The sequence below is a fragment of the Danio aesculapii genome, chromosome 23 (assembly GCF_903798145.1).
Source record: "Danio aesculapii chromosome 23, fDanAes4.1, whole genome shotgun sequence".
Taxonomy (NCBI): Eukaryota; Metazoa; Chordata; class Actinopteri; order Cypriniformes; family Danionidae; genus Danio; species Danio aesculapii.
Genome location: NC_079457.1, coordinates 36,955,701 through 36,974,239, shown reverse-complemented (window position 1 = coordinate 36,974,239; position 18,539 = coordinate 36,955,701).

Genomic DNA, 18,539 nt, shown 5'->3' with positions numbered 1-18,539 from the left:
GTATTCGCGTGGGTTTTTTCTGGGTGCTCCAGTTTCCCCCACAAGTCCAAAGACATGTGGTATAGATAGGCCCACACGGAATCTGCAGAATTCCGCAGATTTTCCACAGAACTCCGCAGATTTTTAGCCCATCATTAATTATGTTTGTTTACTTGAGTAAATCTGTGTGAATCTATATTTATTCAGTTTTTTAATTAAGAACAGTAATATTATTGACTAATATGAAAATGTTCATCTGATTTATGTACAATCCAGTTTGTACAGTAATATTTTCTGTCTTTTAGTAGATATATTACATGAGAGACTTACTTTGTTTACCAAATAAAGAGGATCTAATTGGATTTGCTATTCCCCAATTCCCTGCAGAAATAGCAAAAAACATCCGCAGATTCCATCTGGCCCTATAAGTGAATTGGGTTAGCTAAATTGTCTGTATTGTATGTGTGTGAATTCATGTGTATGGATGTTTCCCAGTGATGGGTTGCAGCTGGAAGGGTATATTCTGCGTAAAACATATGCTGGATAAATTGGCGGTTCAATAACAAAGGGACTAAGCCGAAAAGAAAATGAATGAATAAATGAATGATAAAACTTGTATCACAAGTCTTTGGACTTGTGGGGGAAACCGGAGCACCCAGAGGAAACCCATGCCAACATGGGGAGAACATGCAAACATGCCCTACAAGTTTTATATATGGAGAAAATTAAAAAGCACTGCACTGCTTGGGTGTTCTGTAGGTGCGTCCCAAATCGCAATCTTATGCACTATTCTACGCCATTTTGTAGTATCAATAGTGTAAATAAAACTAAATATAATAAGTGCATTTTAATTACCTGGACGCAGCTCTTATTCAACCGTTAAAATGAAGTGTGGAATGTTGGACACTTCACGCACTCATCAGCCGCTACTTTGCTCACGTAGTGGAAGGGGAAGAGCTATCGGGCGCACATGTTGGATAACTATGTATTTTGTATTGTGAAAGCAAAATTCTCCTTCAAGAGTGATTATAGCGTCTCCCGATAATGAATGCGGTTATACTCATGGCAGGTATTATTTGGTAGTTTGGTCAGTTATTTCACTAATTTGGCAACCGTCAAACGTCATCAGGGAAATGCTTTGAATTTCCTCTTAGTAAAAAAAACGTTAGTGTTGTATTTGGGCTGACACTACATACAAATACTATGCTGTTGAGTGTGTAAGTGCAGAGGTGCATAGTGTATAGTGTTCCATTTGGGATGCAGCTTGTGTTTGTCTGAGGTCATTAGTCTACCGAAATGTGTACACTCTAAGCTGTTTGGTCAGTTCTTGTGACTCGCGGTGTGCTTGCAACATTCTGAAAAGTTTAGATGTTTTTAACTATGTGTGCCTGGAATACGCGAGTGCATTGCACCACATGTGTGCACAAGCCGTGAGCCTTCACTGGAAATGACGAACTTGCTCGTGCAAAAGACATGATATGTAAACGGCCCCTTACTCCTCTAAACCTCACTCATATCTGGGTCACGGCACCAATTTAACTCCTTTGTTCTAATTGCCTCGATCACCGAATGAGATTTGCCTTGTTGTTATCGGCAAGGGATGCTAGCACACTAAGGGGTCGATTACACCGAACGAGGTTTTTGAGCTGAGAGGAGCCTTTTTTGAATGATTTGCTAATGGCTGCGAGGGTTTTGAGTGCTGCTTATAAACGCCTGCTGCTCCTCCTGTTTTTGCCGTTGCACGATGTGCGCTCGCAGTTGAAAAAAGTAAACTCTGAGCAAAAAAAAAACGTGTGAGGTCTGTCGCGTCTTTTCATTCTCCAATCAACTGAAAGCAAAGACGGGGTTTCTGTTGAGGTGCCTACAGTTTTTGTGTTGTCAAGAATACTACGGAGACTTTTGAAGATGGAGAAGAGACTTGTGGTTGCTGTTTTGAGTCATCCGGTGCTGTACGACTCACAAATCTTGAATTTCACAATATTATTAAATATTTAAATTATACCAATATCAACAGCAATACTCTCGCACAATACCCATCTGATTCAGTCTTTGCCTAGCGACATTAAAGGCACACCGCACTTCTTTTTTTTTCTTGTCACCAAAAAAAAGTCAGTATGGTGCGACTTCTGTTTTAGAAGGGAAAAGTGCATTTGGCGTGATCGGTCCCTAACAAGGATGCTAAGGATAGAGGCCTCGGCATTAGCTAACTCACACGGCTCCTACTAGCTTACTTCCATTAAAATTTTTTTGTATTTGCTGTCCCACCTTTAGTCATGAATAGACATAAAAAGACACTGATGGATCTCCAGTACTAGAGTTGGTAACCACTCCACTAAACAACACTTTGCTAATGACAAAGTGATGCATATCTGTTTGTCTCGATGCTAATAGCACTAATGAACAACACGTGACCACTTACACGCGCAAATTGCACCAACATTTATGACACATACAGAATCAATGTCATAGCCCCCATGACTAATGCTTCACACCCTTCAGAAATTTAACACGACACAGTGACCTCCACACAAACACAGGTACACAGCCTCTCCTCTTTCTTATCAGCCCGCTGTGGGACAAAGCTTGTTTTTAGAGTAGGAAAAACTGAGCAGAGCACATTAAAGAAAATAAGAGTGAGTGTGTGCGCGCGAGTCTGTTTTCCTGGCCAGACTTTCAGTCTTGTAGCTGGAGATAGCAGCTGGAACAGCCATGCGAAGTAAGCCTCCACCATTCCCCTCCCACTGCCTTATACTACCTGAAAACATAATACTCTAATCTCTCTCTTACATATGCAAAGAAACATCTCTGCCTCTGTATAACTATGTTCACTGCAGTGAGGTCATTTCTGGTTTGTAGCATGTTTTGATGTCTGTAAATGTAATAATAACAATAATAAAATGAATAATAATAATAATAATATGTGCTCTAATTTTGGAAGCAAACTTCAATACTATGTAAAACCAACCTTTTTTGTATGTGTTTTTTTTTATTGAGCTGTTAAGATCAAACGACCTACTAAAAAGTTTTTTTTTTCTCTTTTTCACTTATATTCACTATATTTTAAAATAACACACTATATAAATAATTCAGATATCTGGCTTTATGACATAGAAAAATTTATACAGTTGAAGAATTATTAGCCCCCCTGAATTATTAGCCCCCTGTTTATTTTTTCCCCAATTTTTGTTTAATAGAGGGAAGATTTTTTCAACACATTTCTCAACATAATAGTTTTAATAACTCATTCCTAATAACTGATTTATTTTATCTTTGCCATGATGACAGTAAATACTATTTGACTAGAAGACACTTCTATACAGCTTAAAGTGACATTTAAAGGCTTAACCAGGTTAATTAGGTTAACTGTTAGGGTAAACTATGCGAGTTATTGTATGACGATGGTTTGTTCTGAAGACTATTGAAAAAATATAGCTTAAAGGGGCTAACAATATTGACCTTAAAATGGTTTATAAAAAAAATAGAAACTGCTTTTATTCTAGCCGAAATAAAAAAAAGACTTTCTCCAGAAGAAAAAATATTATCAGACATACTGTGAAAATTTCCTTGACATACTGTGCAAATTTCTTTTATTTGGGAAATATACTTTAAACAGAAAAAAAAAATCAAATGGGGGCTAATAATTCTGACTGTAGACATTTCAGACTTCAAAATTGGATTGTTTAGCTTTTAGAAAATAACAATTGGTTATAAAAAAACATGTTCATTTGTTGTAATTGAAATTTATTACCAAATATTTATTTCTAAAGTTAACTCATTTCTATTGTTTTACCTAAAAAATAACAAACATGTCTGTTGCATCTTTTTGTAATTATTTACAAAACTGCTCTAAATGACAACAGTTTTATTTTATATTTGAAAGAATTGTCATCAGTAACTAAAATTAGATTTACTAAAACATGTAACTATAAATCATAAATACAGACAAACAGAGAATTTGAAGTGGTTCCTTAAAAAATACATTTCTGTAATCATTTACTCACCCTTCTGTTTTGACAAATAATTCTTATTTTCTTCTGTTGAGCATAAAGGAAGATATGTTTTAACAATTTGGAAACTGGTAACCATCAATTTTTTTCCTACTTTTGATGTCAATGATTTTCAACATTCTTCAAAATATCTTCTTTAGTGTTCAACAGAAAAAACCGCATACACTCAAAGATTTGGAACTTAAAGGTCAGTAAATAGTGAGCACATTTTCATTTTTGGGTGAACTATCCTTTTTATTAATTCCATAGCTGTACATGTACAGTGCTCAACATATAGTTCATCCCCCATAAACCCACCTTTTAAATTCATATTTTTAATAGGAAGCTATACAATATTATATTTGTGCATATGAATTAGATTAGTCATAACTGAAGCCAAATCTGAAGCTTATCTAACAAAATAATTTACAATAACAGTGCAAAAACTAGTACACTCAAATTTATATATTAAAGAAAAATATTAAATACAAATTTAAAAAGAGGTTGAAATTAAAAAAAAAATGTGTAGGTTGTAATTTTATATAAAATATTTTGCTTGAATTTAATTGTATTATCTTTCAATTCCTAAATATGTTTGGTGACTAAAATATTATTTTAATAAATATATGTGTTTAATAAATCTGTTTTGTTTAAATGCACCAAAATACATAGCCTATATTCACTGAGAAATGGATACAAATATTCATTTTCAAAATGGGCTGTACTCAATTATGCTGAGCACTGTATATGGTTCATATACAAATAAAGGATAGTAGGAATATAACATATGTCAGACTTTACAAGCATGTAAGCACACAGTCAAAGACTTGGAATAAAGAGATAAACAAATCCAGAGCAAGAGAGAATTTGTAATTGAGTAAGAGGCAAATGTGAGGAGGAGTGTGTTTGTCTGTGTGCGCGTGTGTGTGTGTGTATCTGGCCGTAGTGGAGCCCGGTCCATGAAGTCTGCATGCTGTCAGTGTGAGTGGCCTTATCTTCCCCAAACATTTACTTAACCCTTTGTCTTACAGGGCCCAGCACAATGAGACACAGCCAGAGGAATCCCAGCAGGACTTCAGATGGACAGGCCTGCCGTCACTGATACACTCACAGTCACACTGACTGCACTCTAATCTGCACACATTAAACTCCCCTCGCAGCGATAATAACTACAGCTCCGAAACCTCACTGCGCTTAATATGACATCACTGAAACCTCGCTCTGTCCTCTTCCTTTTCTTTTGTCTGATAACAGCAGATGACCTATAGAGGAGTCTTAGCCAATCAATCAATCAATTCTGAGACTTTAAATAATTCATCAACAGAACATTAAAAAAGTTTAAGAATTGTTCCCATTACTTAAATGGAAATATTTTATGCAACAACAACAAAAAAAAACCTTTACTTGTTCCAAATGTATTTGAGTTTCTGTCTAATGTTGAACACACAGGAAGATATTTTGAAAAATGTTGGAAAGCAGCAGCTATTGACATCCATAGTATTTTTTTTTTGTTTGTTCTTGCTATGGAAGTCAACGTTGCTGGTCTTCAGAATATATTGTTTTGTGCAGAGGGTGAATAAATGATGGTCAGAGTCAGAGATGGCCAAAATTACTTTGAAATGTAGTTTAAAATAAAATACCAAATACCTCAGTTTTACCTGCATCAAAATAATCTACAAAATACAGCAGCCACAAATGTATCAAAATAAAATACTGTATTTTGAAGATACTACAAAATACCTTTACAAGGGAGCATATTTCTTCACAAACCTTAAATCAACAGGCATATTTGATCAATCCTCTTACTATTAAACTGACTTTCTCTTTCATTTTAGCATAAATTTTGTACAGATTTCATACAGAAAGTCCTGTCTTGAAGATGATCTCTTTAATCACTGTAAAAACCATCTAATGCAGATAATGAGTTGGAATATAGGACTAAATATCTCTTCATTGTGTTTCCATCCATTGGGTGGCCAGAGAAACTGCAACAATCTCTTAACAGTCTTAAATTTTAAAAGGGTGTATATAGAGGTTATTTATTTTTTTGTTCAATAAATAAATATATATATATATATATATATATATATATATATTTTATTTTTTTTTGCAAATGAAATCTTCAAGACCTAATGTAAAACATGATTTTTGAAAACTACTAATATCTCCAGTTTTAGTAATTTCCATAAATCATGTTTTTTTTTCAATTGTACTCTTCAATGCATATTGCACATAAAACTCGATATCTCTAAAAAATTTAGTTATTTGTTTTTGCAAATAAACTCTTCATGTACATCCTGCTGCTGCCATGTAACGAGAGTCTGGAGTATTATTAAATATTTGTGTTTCATATACTGTATTGTGCCACTTTGACATCTCTTTATTGATTGTACACTGCATCTGCAGATCATCTACTGGCATTTGAAACAGCCAATCAAGTATTGAAGGAATTGCCACTGTAGGACTTATTTGTATGTTGTTTGTCTTATTTTGTTGGCATCTACACCAACAATACAGCCTAAACTACTATTAGTTGTACAGTTTACTCATTCACCCAAGAGTTTTTCAGTTCTTCTTTAACTGGAAGAGTCTCAGTTTGCCCCCTTATAAACACCAGTACACGATCTTTAGGTGTTTTAAATTTCTAAACATCCTCTGCATTTCCACCTGCAGCCCCGAGACTGAGAATGATTATGTGCTGATGGCTCCTCATCCTGTTCTTAAGAACTAATATTTTATTCCTTCTCATCTCTTAAGCAAATATGCTGATGCCAAATTGTACACTGCTGAGATATATATATAGACCTTTTTCTTGGAATGCAAAATTACCCATTATGCTTTGCATGTATTCGCAAGGAAAATGCTAAGAACTTCCAGTCGGCAGCTGATGTGTGTAAACAGTCACATTTGGACAGCTTAGAAACGATCGTTTTAATCTATTTAACCTGCTTTTATCATCTTTGAACTAATCCTGTTGTTGATCAGCGCCACCTCCTGGACTAATCATTTTAAAAAATGTTATCTAATAGGACGGAAAACAACTGCTGTGAGGCATTTTCCCCTCGATGCCAGACGGCATCTTCTGCTGTTTAAATGAAGCCTCATCATTGCTAAAATCACCTGTACTGTCCCACTAGCACATTGATTTAATAACTGTGACAAAGTCAAAATAAATTGACATTTTGAAATGACAAAAAAAAACCACAAACCGTGGTAAATACAACACACTAAATGAAACAGAAACGGCTCACGATTAGAATGAACATGCAAATCAGCCAGCAGAGTATCAGTAACGGACTTTTATTTTGTCAGCTAATAGCTGACAGGTCAGGGAAACACACACACACACACACACACACACACTGTATTTCTGACGGCAGACACGTGAACTAGGAGAAAGTTTTTCTCGCGAGCTTGAACCACATCTGACAGATTATAACGGCTTTAACACACCTTTCAAAGTTGTGTGTCACAAAAATACTCCATAATCTACTCAAAACGCTATTGTAACCCATTTTCGGAGCGCAAATTAACGCTTGTAAACGCTGTAAGCGTAAGTTCTTAGCATTCTACCGGAAGACGCTGGTCGCTATGAGGCCCTCCATGCAGCAGCCAAGAAAAAGGTCTATATTACTGGTCTTAGCATTGTGCAGTATACTATTTTCAATGATTGTTGACTTTTGTTATTTTCTTTATGTGTTGCGTAATTTCCATCCAAACTCCATGCACTGACCACCTTCTTAATCAACTTTCTGTTTAAATCTCAAGCCTAGGCAAATAACGGAGAAAGCACCAATCTATGGCCACATTTTTATGATGTCACCTTGTAGACTTCTTACAAAGTATTTGACAGTATTTTAAAAATACAAAAATACAAGACGGTAAAGTATTTTGATGCAAAATATTAACCCATTTCCATAAACCCCATCAAATACAAATTACAAAATACTATTGTTGTATTTGAAATACGTATTTTAAATAAATGTATCATAAATACTGCCCAGCCCTGATGATTGGTTGAACTATCTCTTTAATGCATAATTAACTAATATGCAAAGTGTAAGTATTTTTCTTTAATAATTTAACATACCCTTTTTCAAAATGTAATATATATCTGTTGTGTCTCCAGAATGTGTCTGTAACGTTTCAGCTCAAAACACCCAACAGATTATTTTTTGTCTACTTTTTATATCTGGGAAAATTGAGTTGTTAAGGCATTGTTGCTGATTTTGTTGCCTGTGCCTTTAATGCGAATGAGCTGGTTCTCCCTGCCATTCCCTTTCCACCCTTCCCGTGTGTGTCAGAACCTTCACGTAGATAAACAGCACAGTGACAGAAAAGAATGAAGCAGATCTCCCTTACAACAGAAAGAACTTTGCCAATGGTTATTTGATATATTTGTTGTGGAGTTAATTCAAGCCTTTCTGCAATGATGAGTCACTCACAATCTCAGTATAAAGTCTGCGCACGTTGGTTAGGGTTAGGGTTTTAAAACTTATAAAACTTATTCTTGATCACATTTGATGATGATTGATCAACACAGCGAGCTGAACAAATCTTTTAATCCCAGTTGCTTTGCGCACATCCTGTCTTGTTGATATGATTATACATGTTACTACGGAGACATTTTAATGTACAGCTGTCAATCAATTCAGTCGGCGGGGAAATCGAACTCCTACATCACGTTGCCGTGGGCCTCAAAATAGGAGGGATTTGGATCCTATTTTCACATCAAGAATAAAAAGAGACTTATTTAGTGTTTTTCACCCCAATATGGGTGTGGACTTACCTTCACGCAGTTCTGTTACAAAAGATTATTTTTATTATAGGTGCCCTTTAACTAATGCAAACAGAAGAAACTACTGACATTAAAAATGCAATAAACGCTGCAGAAATATGAATTTATTTATTCATTCATTTGGAAATATTCAGGTTATACAGTATGCCAGAATTTTTATTTAATGAATCGCTTTTTTAATGACAATGAACTGTATGAACAGTTCATAACAAAACATTTAACAAAACGTTTCTGTAATTATATGATGTCAGAATGTTATGAACGGCGACGCGGTCGGTAGCACATTCGCCACACAGCAAGAAGGTCGCTGTTTCGAGCCTCTGCTGGGTCAGTTGGCATTTCTGTGTGGAGATTGCATGTTCTCCCCACAGAAATGCCAACTTAGTGTATGAGTGTGTGTGAATGAGTGTGTATGGATGTTTCCCAGTGCTGGGTTGCAGCTGGAAGGGCATCCGCTGCGTAAAACATATGCAGGATAAGTTGCCAGTTCATTCCGCTGTGGCGACCCCAGATTATTTAAGAGACTAAGCAGTATGAATGAATGAGAATGTTATGAACACATACCATCAAGTGGTGCAGTTCACTGAAAGGCCACTAGTTTAGAAAAAACAGCGAGTTTCTGAATTCTACATATAGTCTGTGTTACTAATGTCAAGCAATGAAACCTTATCATAAAGCACAGTCTAGTAAGTTGTGTTGAACTTCAGGAACGAATCAATTCTGAGACATAAAATCATCTCCATACAATAAACTGAAAGGTCAGCAGTGCAAATGCTCTTCAGATGTTTTATATAGCATTAGCCATTATTACACACTAGCCATTTATTTTTTTGAGGTAACAATGAAGTGTGCTGTAAATACCTTGCTGTTATCTGAGCATGTGTTAGACTTCAGAAGAATGCAGCAGTCGGCCTTTGTCTCTGTGTCCACATCATTAGGACAGGAGGCCATCAGAGAGGAGCTTATCAAAGCCAGCAAATACCATTACAGTGAGAGAGAGACAGAAATGCATGCCTTTCAGAAAGACAGATGCCTATGTGAGACGTGCAGCCTTCACCAGTGAACATTTCTTGGCCAGTTCTGGAGGAATATGCCAACTCTATAGAAAAGATTGAAAACTGGTCAAACATGTTGGACAAAACTAAGAATATTAGACTTAAAATATATCATAAATGATAACATTAGACATGAAGTATTAAAAAGGTAACACTATATACTGTATATAGTCAAAAAGAGATTCTATGGGTCAAAATGACAGATTTTTCTTTTAGGTCATAAATCCATAGAATATTAAATACAAGTCATCTTATATAAAACATTTAGTAAATTTCCTAGCATAAACATATCAAAACGCATTTTCTGATTAGTAAAACACTTCAATTAGACAACTTTAAAGGTGATTTTCACAGTATTTAGAGTTTCTTCAGATTCCAGACTGTGTATCTTTGGCTAAATGCTGTCCTATGATAAAAATAACATGCATCAATGGAAAGCTTATTTATTCAGCTTTCAGATGTTGTATGAATTTCAATAAAATTCTAACTAATAAGTAAATTAACTATGCGCATAATTATAAAAATCATGTTAAGTCAACTTAACAGTTCTAAGTTACAACAGAAATACATTCATTTTTAAAGTAAAGTCAAATTGTTGTTTTTAAGACAATAGGCTTATTTTTTTAAGTGTTTCCTTTAAGCCAGTGGTCCTTAACCACTGGGCTGCGGATTGGTACCAGTCCATAGATCAATTGGTACAGAGGCGCACAAAAAAAACATTAATCATTTCCGTTGTAATTATTATCTGAGTCTAAATGTTATTTTATTTTAAAAAATCATTTATTTAGAAAAATTACCATATTCTCTCGCTTACATCTCAGTCACTTGAACACCCAAATTTAACCCACAAGCAGCAAAATGAGTAGAAACGGACGTCTTTGGAAATTTTCTTTGCTAAGTGGAAAAGGCCCCGTGAACGACCCACGAACTACCATGGTATGAAATCCGCAACCCATTTGTCAACAAATCAGATAAATCCAGCATGTCTGTGCATGACGACGGCCTTTTATGGGCCGTTCGCATATCACGTCTTTTCTAGAGTTCACGCAAGTTCATTCTTTTAAATGGAGGTGTGTGCCCTGTGCGCGCCTTCCAGACACATGCAGTTGAATGAATAACACAAGCGCACCGCGAGTCGCGAGACGAGAACTGATCGATCAGCTTCAGTTTGTATGAAATATACACATTTCGGTAGACTAATTATATCAGACAAACACAAAAGACCCAAACACTGCAGTGCTTTGTAACTTTTCTCAATAAAATTTTCTCAAAAAATAAAACTTGTATAAGAGTGACAGAAATGTTGATGGTTGCATCTCATACCCCCACCCCTTTTTGTCCGCGGTAAAATTGACAAAGCGTTGACCAGTCCACGGTGATAAAAATGTTGAGGACCACTACTTTAAACCACACTGTAAAATTTTAAACCACACAACGTAAAATTTTAAGGAAACCAGCTTCAGGACATTTTTTAGTTAAATCAAAAATTTAAATCAAGTCAATAGCAGTACTTGGATTGAAAGTTGAGTCAACTCAAAAACGTCCTGAAGCTGGTTAAAATTTGAAGTTAAGTTAACTTTTATTTATTTATTTATTATTATAATTTTTTTTGTTTTGTTTTACAGTGCACTAGGTTTTAATTTTTAAAAGTGAAACCTTATTGTAAAGCAGGGATGTCAAAATCAATGCAAACTGGATGGCACATTTGAACAGAATATTTTAATCACATCTTTCACACAAGTTCAAGATATTCAACCTGAACAGAAAATTTGCATGAGACGAAGTAAAGAGCATGTGACACGGTGCTTTTTATTTGGTGTATCCCAGCATTATAATAACATTCAATTACTATGACAACAAACTACAACTCCCATAATGCATGTTTTTTTTGCAATCCAGTCCAAAATGTTTTGTTGTTCCCAAGTTCTGCTTTTCTCAAATGCAAACTACTATCTTACAAATTACAAATATCTAATTACTAATATACTTACTATCTGACTACTATTAATATGTAATTATGAGTTTATTGAGGCAAAAGTCAAAAAATTACAGAATATAGTAATTTATATCATTTCGATATATAAAAACAGTGAGAATTTAAATGTAACCTTATAAATTAAATAGTAAATTGAACAGTAAAATGTGAAAGTAGTTTATATTCCAAAAACAAGAATGATCTGATGACAGATTAAAAGACTTGATTTAAGGATCAGTATAGCTCTGAAATACTTATCAACAGCCATTTTAAATCTTTCTACTCTGTGACTATCCTTTAGACCACTAAGTTTTAATGTTTATAAGTGAAACCTTATTGTAAAGCAGGGATGTCAAATCCATCCCGCCATGTCATTTTATTTGGCCCGCTAAAGCATATGATTCACACCAAATTCAAATTTAAGTATTCATGCGGGTAGATTACATACTAAGTCAATGCAAACTGGGTGAACAGAATCTGAACAGAATATTTTAATTACATCTTTCCCACAAGATATTCAGCAGAAAATTTGTGTGAGGTGAAAAACATGCCACGGGTAGTCTAAAGCAAGTGAAGTGGTGCTTTTCATTTGGTGTATCTCAGCATTATAATAAAATTTAATGAATTCGCGTCCCCGTTCAAAATGGTTTGTTGTTCCCAAGTTCAACTTCTCTCAAATGTGACAAAGTTTTGGAGAAAGGTAATGACTTGTGGTTCTGATGATATTTGTCTCTGTTATTGACTTTGATGGAGTAATGTGGGTTTCTTTACCAGATGGTAAAGGATTTATGCCAAAATAACCCAAGAAGTAACATCTATTTTACATTTATGCAAATACATCTATTTTATTTTAACTTATTATTTCACTTTCACAAAAAAATATTATGTTATAACGAAATAAAGTGATGATTATTTAACAGTGTGTTAAAGAGTAGTAACATTTACAGCCGGCCCTTTAAGGAGAACCATAATCCTGAAGTGGCGAGTTTGAAAAGTATTACTTTACAATGTAAATTAAAGTGATATGAAATCTGTTGAACTTCAGGAATGATAGTAGTACCTGTTATATATTCTAAAAATGAAATGATAAAGGTGAAATTAGTGTTGGGAAAAGTTACAAGTTAAAAGTAATGCATTACAATATCCATTTAACTACCCCACCAAGAAAAAAAAACTTTAGATTTCATTTTTTAACTCCCAGTGTCGCTAGTTAACACACGCCGTCTTTCGGAAGAGACGTTAAACTGAGGTCCTGACTCTGGACCAAATTCCCTCCATTGGCCCATCATCCCCATCCACCGAATTGGCTCTATCACTGTCTCTCCACTCCATCAATAGCTGGTATGTGGTGAGTGCATTGGCGCCGTTGTCCTGTGGCTGCCGTCACATCATCCAAGTGGATGCTGCACACAGCTGGTGGTGTGGAGAGATCCCCCCTCATTGTGGAGCGATTTGGGTGTATGGCCAATGACACGATAAATGCGCTATATAAATATACATTACACATTACATTACACTCAATGTTTTTTTTTCAACACATCCCATAATTTCTAAAATATCAGCCTCTACCAAAAGGTGATATGTCAGTTTATGGTAAAAGTACCGGAATTAATACATATACTATGAAAAATCTGAAAATTTGAAGTGTGAGAGGGCTGCACAGTGGTGCAGAGGGTAGCACATTCGCTTCACAGCAAGAAAGTCGCTGGTTCGAGCCTCAGCTGGGTCAGTTGGTGTTTCTGTGTGGAGTTTGCATGTTCTCCCAGTGTTCATGTGGGTTTCCTCCAGGTGCTCTGGTTTCTCCCACACGTCCAAAGACATACGGTAAGGGTGAATTGGGTAGGCTAAATTGTTCGTAGTGTATGAGAGTTTATATTTTTCCCAGTGATGGGTTGCAGCTGGAAGGGCATCCGCTGCATGAAACATATGCTGGATAAGTTGGCGGTTCATTCCGCTGTGGCGACCCCAGATTAATAAAGGGACTAAGCCGAAAAGAAAATGAATGAATCACCTAAATCACCTTTTTTTTTAAGTATGCCATAAATTATTTCAGATTGTCATTTAACATGCTTTCTTGTTTTTTGTTGTTGTTTTTTTCTTACAATAAAACCAAAATCAAGTGTAGTAGTGCAACAGGATTGTGTTTGTTTGATTTTTTTTGTAAACCAACAATGCTGTGTGGTGTAAACCATTATTTAAAACAGTCATTCTTTAAATGACTTTAACACTCAAGAGGGATATTGAGTTACTCCCCAAAAAAGTACCTAGTTGCATTACTTAGTTACTTTTAATCGTAAGTAACGTGTTACATTATTTACATTACATTTTTAAAAAAGTAACTCAAATATTATGACTTAATTAAAAAAAAAAATCCATTACTTTACTTATTACTTAGAAATGTAATACTATTAATTAACTCGCATTACTCCCAACACTGGGTGAAATGATATGGCATCTACAAACAAAATCAGAATTAAGAAGTGAGAGCACATTATAAACATCCGAAATGTTGTTTTAGTCATTCTAAAACGCCTTTCCGTTTAAGTACTAGTGTTATTATATTATTAATGACCTCCAGAATCAAGAGTGTCTGTGCTATGCGTCTGACACCTTCAAACACCACCGCGCGCTCACTGTGTGTCAGGATTGCCTTCTGAGGTAGAAGTCATTTATTAGATGAAGAAAAGATTGACGCAGTTTCTCCTACTGCAGCAAACTCCCTTATTATTATTGATATTTGGCACCAATTAATCAAGAAGTGACGATTTTGTTTATGGAAGCGCTGGATGGAAACGCTGCTTTTTTCGCATGTCTTTTATGCGATAATCCAGTTTTGCGCATAAAGTTAATTCGCATTTTGGAAGGAAACATGTAGTGTGTAGTGTGTGTGTGTTTGGATGGGGTGGGGGGGGGGGGGGGGCATTGAGAGACAAAGAAAAAGAGAGTGAACTGAGTATGAAAGCATTTCTAGCTCTCTCTCTCGACTCCCCCGCATAATCAAACAAATCACGATTACAAAATATTTCAAGGTCTAGAGTCACTACTATAAATCTGGAAGGCTCTTGAAGACGCAGTTGGCAGATACACACACACTTACTTACAGCCAACTTCTTTTGGATTTAACCCACCAGAATATATGTCTCTCTGGCTCCCCATGTCTGCAGTGTTCATACAGTAAAATAAATCGGCCGCATCCATCGGCAAAAGTGCAGTGGAGGGTCTGAGAAACAGGGTTATCCAAAGTGCATGTTCAGAAGCAGAGAGACAGAGAGAAGAGAGGGAGATTAACCCCAACATGAGAAAAAGACAGACAAAGAGAAGAGAAATAGATAGACAGACAGAGACGGGAACATAAGGAAATCCTGCGCGGAGACGATGAAGAGGGGGAGAGATAATGAAAGAGAGGAGAAAAGGAAAGAAAGAGAGAGAGAACTGGATTCCACATGTGCAGCAGGCCCTTGTCTTTACGATGGCTATGATTATAATTTAGTGCTGCTGTTTCAGGGATGACATCATCAGAGGCGCACCAATCAGATGGCACAGAGTCTATAAATTAATGAGCGGGCAGGAGTTCAGCTGACCGGGGCAGGGGCAAAGTTCATTCCACTCATCAAGAAGTGGCTAACGGAATGTGACCATGCAAAAAAAAAAAACAGCACAGTCTCTTTTTGAGTAGGATGATTCTAAAAATATTGCGGATATTCGGCTGGCAAGTTTAATTGTTAATGTACTACACATTTATTTATACAAAACACTATTTCATATTTACAACATGCACTCAAAAACTTTTTTTTTGAAATAAGCTGAAACAACACAGCTCTTGAGATTTTGTTAAGATGACTTGTGTTCAATGTTTTATGTTGCATCCATTTAAATTTGTAAAAACGAATAATTAACTTAATTCCTTTATGTTGTCGATAATTGTTTTATTAATTGTTTTAATAAATTGCTTTACTTAATTGTTTTATGTTCAATCCACTTACATGTGTTAAGTCAACTTAATTGATTTGTGTTGGGATTACATGAATGAATTGTGTGGCATGTTACATTTTCCAATATGAATAAGTCATTAACAATCTTATAATGTCTCTGGATTTATGATTTCTAATTATGTATTTGATTAGATTTTTGTTTTATTCTGTAAACAAAAAACTTCTTTCAAGGTTAAGATAATAAATGTGGTAAAAGTATGGTGGCCAAGAGAACTTAACATGCTGCAATTTAAGAAAAGGCATTCAATTATAAAAACACCAGCAAACAAATTAATAAAACCCGCTGCATTTTTTCACAATGCAAACAATTTATGAAAACCTGCTGCATTTTCTCACAACACTGCTGCAAATCCACACAACACATACACATTAAAAAAATGCACTGGTTTTCCCACAATGCAAACAAATTAATAAAACGCGCTGCATTTTCTCACAACGCAAACAATTTATGAAAACACGCTGCATTTTCTTACAACACTTGCAAAAACAAAGGAACACAATTAAAAAGTTTCAAGGGGACCTAAAAACATGAAGGACGCCACTGTGCCATGAATATTGCTCAGTGAAGTTATGATGCTCTTTGAAAGGTGAGTTTTTTGTTTGTTTAGTTTAGCATACTGATTCTATGTTTGTTTAGTTTATCCCCCAGCCCGCAGCCGGACCGACTAGATGGGTATGTGGAGGACTAAAAAGGCAAGACTTTCTAGCCTCCCATCCCTTTCTTCCCGGAAGTGCACAGTGGGCTCACGCAGTCTTGGAGGGCACCTTTCTCTGCCCGATCTGTGTGTGCCTCCGCCCCACCACCCTTGATGGTGGAGCAGCCAGGGTGTATGAGTCGATTCTCCAGATTGAGAGTGCCCTTGCTGGCCCGTGTGGTGCCTCTTTCTGCTGCAGTCAGCCTCGTCTCCCGTCCAAAGCGTGTCGGTTTTCTGCCTCCCTCGGAGCCAGAGCCCACACAGCCGTGGGCCAGGTTGCTTCCACCCTGCACACTAGGGTCCATGCGCATGCTGGCCCAGCTGCATGAGGGTGGTTCCGACCCAGACTTGTTACAAGCACCGCACCGCACCCGACTGAGCTCCAAGGATCTGATGTCCGCTGCCCTGGGAAGGATGATGGTCACATTAGTGGTCCAGGAGCGCCACCTCTGGATAAACCTGGCAAAAGATATGTGGGGAGTCCACAAAGTTCACTTTCTTGACTCACCCATATCCCAGGCTGGCCTGTTCGGCAACACTACCGGTGGATTCACCCAGGAATTCACAGCGGTGCAGTCGTATACGATGGGCTGAGTCATCTGTCGGCGGGGATGTAAGACCCCCCCACCAAACCATCTACATCCACTGCTTGTCGCAGAGAGCACCTGTCTATGAGAGCTGCCCCGCCCCCGCCTGCATCTCTGGCCAAGCGGCAGCGTCGAGCACCTCGCAGGCAACCAGCACTCTCCGCCCCAGGGCGCTGCTAAGTCCAGTAAAACGGGCCACGTAGCGCTCCTGAGACAGGCTATCTGGAGAAGAGGGAACTTGCTTTCTCGCCATTTTTCCCTTCCCCGGATGTGACAGCCCGAACTCTGCCAGTCTGGGACGCTATGCCTTCCGGCTCTTTTCTCCTTCCGGTTGCTTTTCGCCAGTAGCTCACAAGTTCTGGGATGACTGTTTCCTTTCTCCCACTCCTCGAGCCCCCCCTCCGGAGTTTGGGTGCGAGGTGAGAGTGAATCTCTCGCCTCCAGCTCTTCGGCGGGACCCCAGCGCTTCCTGAATCAGCACACCCACTCCGCGCTGCCCCACTGCTGGTTCGCCTGCGATTTTAACAACGAGTCCATTAGCAAAAGCTCTGCCAGCGCGGACGGGTCCTTCAGATTTGGCTATGCGATTCAGTTCGCGAAATGGCCTCCCAAGTTCAAGGGTGTATATTTCACCAAGGTCAGCCCCCTGTCTGCCCCTGTCCTGCGAGAGGAGATTGCTGTCCTCCTGGTGAAGGATGCAACCGAGCCGGTCCCTCCAGCCGAGATGGAGAGCGGGTTTTACAGCCCATACTTTGTGCCCAAAATAGCGGTGGGTCATGGCCCATCCCAGATCTGAGCATTTTGAACCGCTGTCTGCACAAGCTGCCGTTCAGAATTCTCACGCAGAAATACATCCTCCGATGTGTTCGTCCTCGGGATTGGTTTGCAGCAATAGACCTGAAGGATGCATTCTCATGTCTCCATTCTTCCACGCCACCGTCAGTTCCTGCAGTTTGCGTTCGAGGGTCGAGCTTGTTAGTACAAAGTCCTCCTGTTTGGGTTCTTTCTGTCTCTGGGGGTCTTCACAAAGCTCGTGGAGGGTGTCCTAGTGCCCCTTCAGCTCGCCGGCATCCGCATGCTCAATTATCTCGACGATTGACTGATTTTAGCCCACTCTCAGGAGCCATTGATTATGCACAGAGACAAGGTACTTCGGCATGTTGGGGCTGTTGGGGCTTCAGGTCAACTGAGAAAAGAGTAAACTCGCCCCGTGCAGAGGATCTCTTTTCTTGGGTTGGAGCTGGACTTGGTCACCATGACAGCGCACTTCTCCGGAGAGCGAGCTCAGCTAATGATGAACTGTCTGAGAGTGTTCGACAGCAAAATTGTGGTCCCACTGAAATAATTTCAGAGGCTCCTGGGGCATATGGCATCCGCAGCCGCTGTCACGCTGCTCAGATTACTCCATATGAGACCACTTCAGCACTGGCTTCACGATTGAGTCCCCAGATGCGCATGACACATCCCCCAGT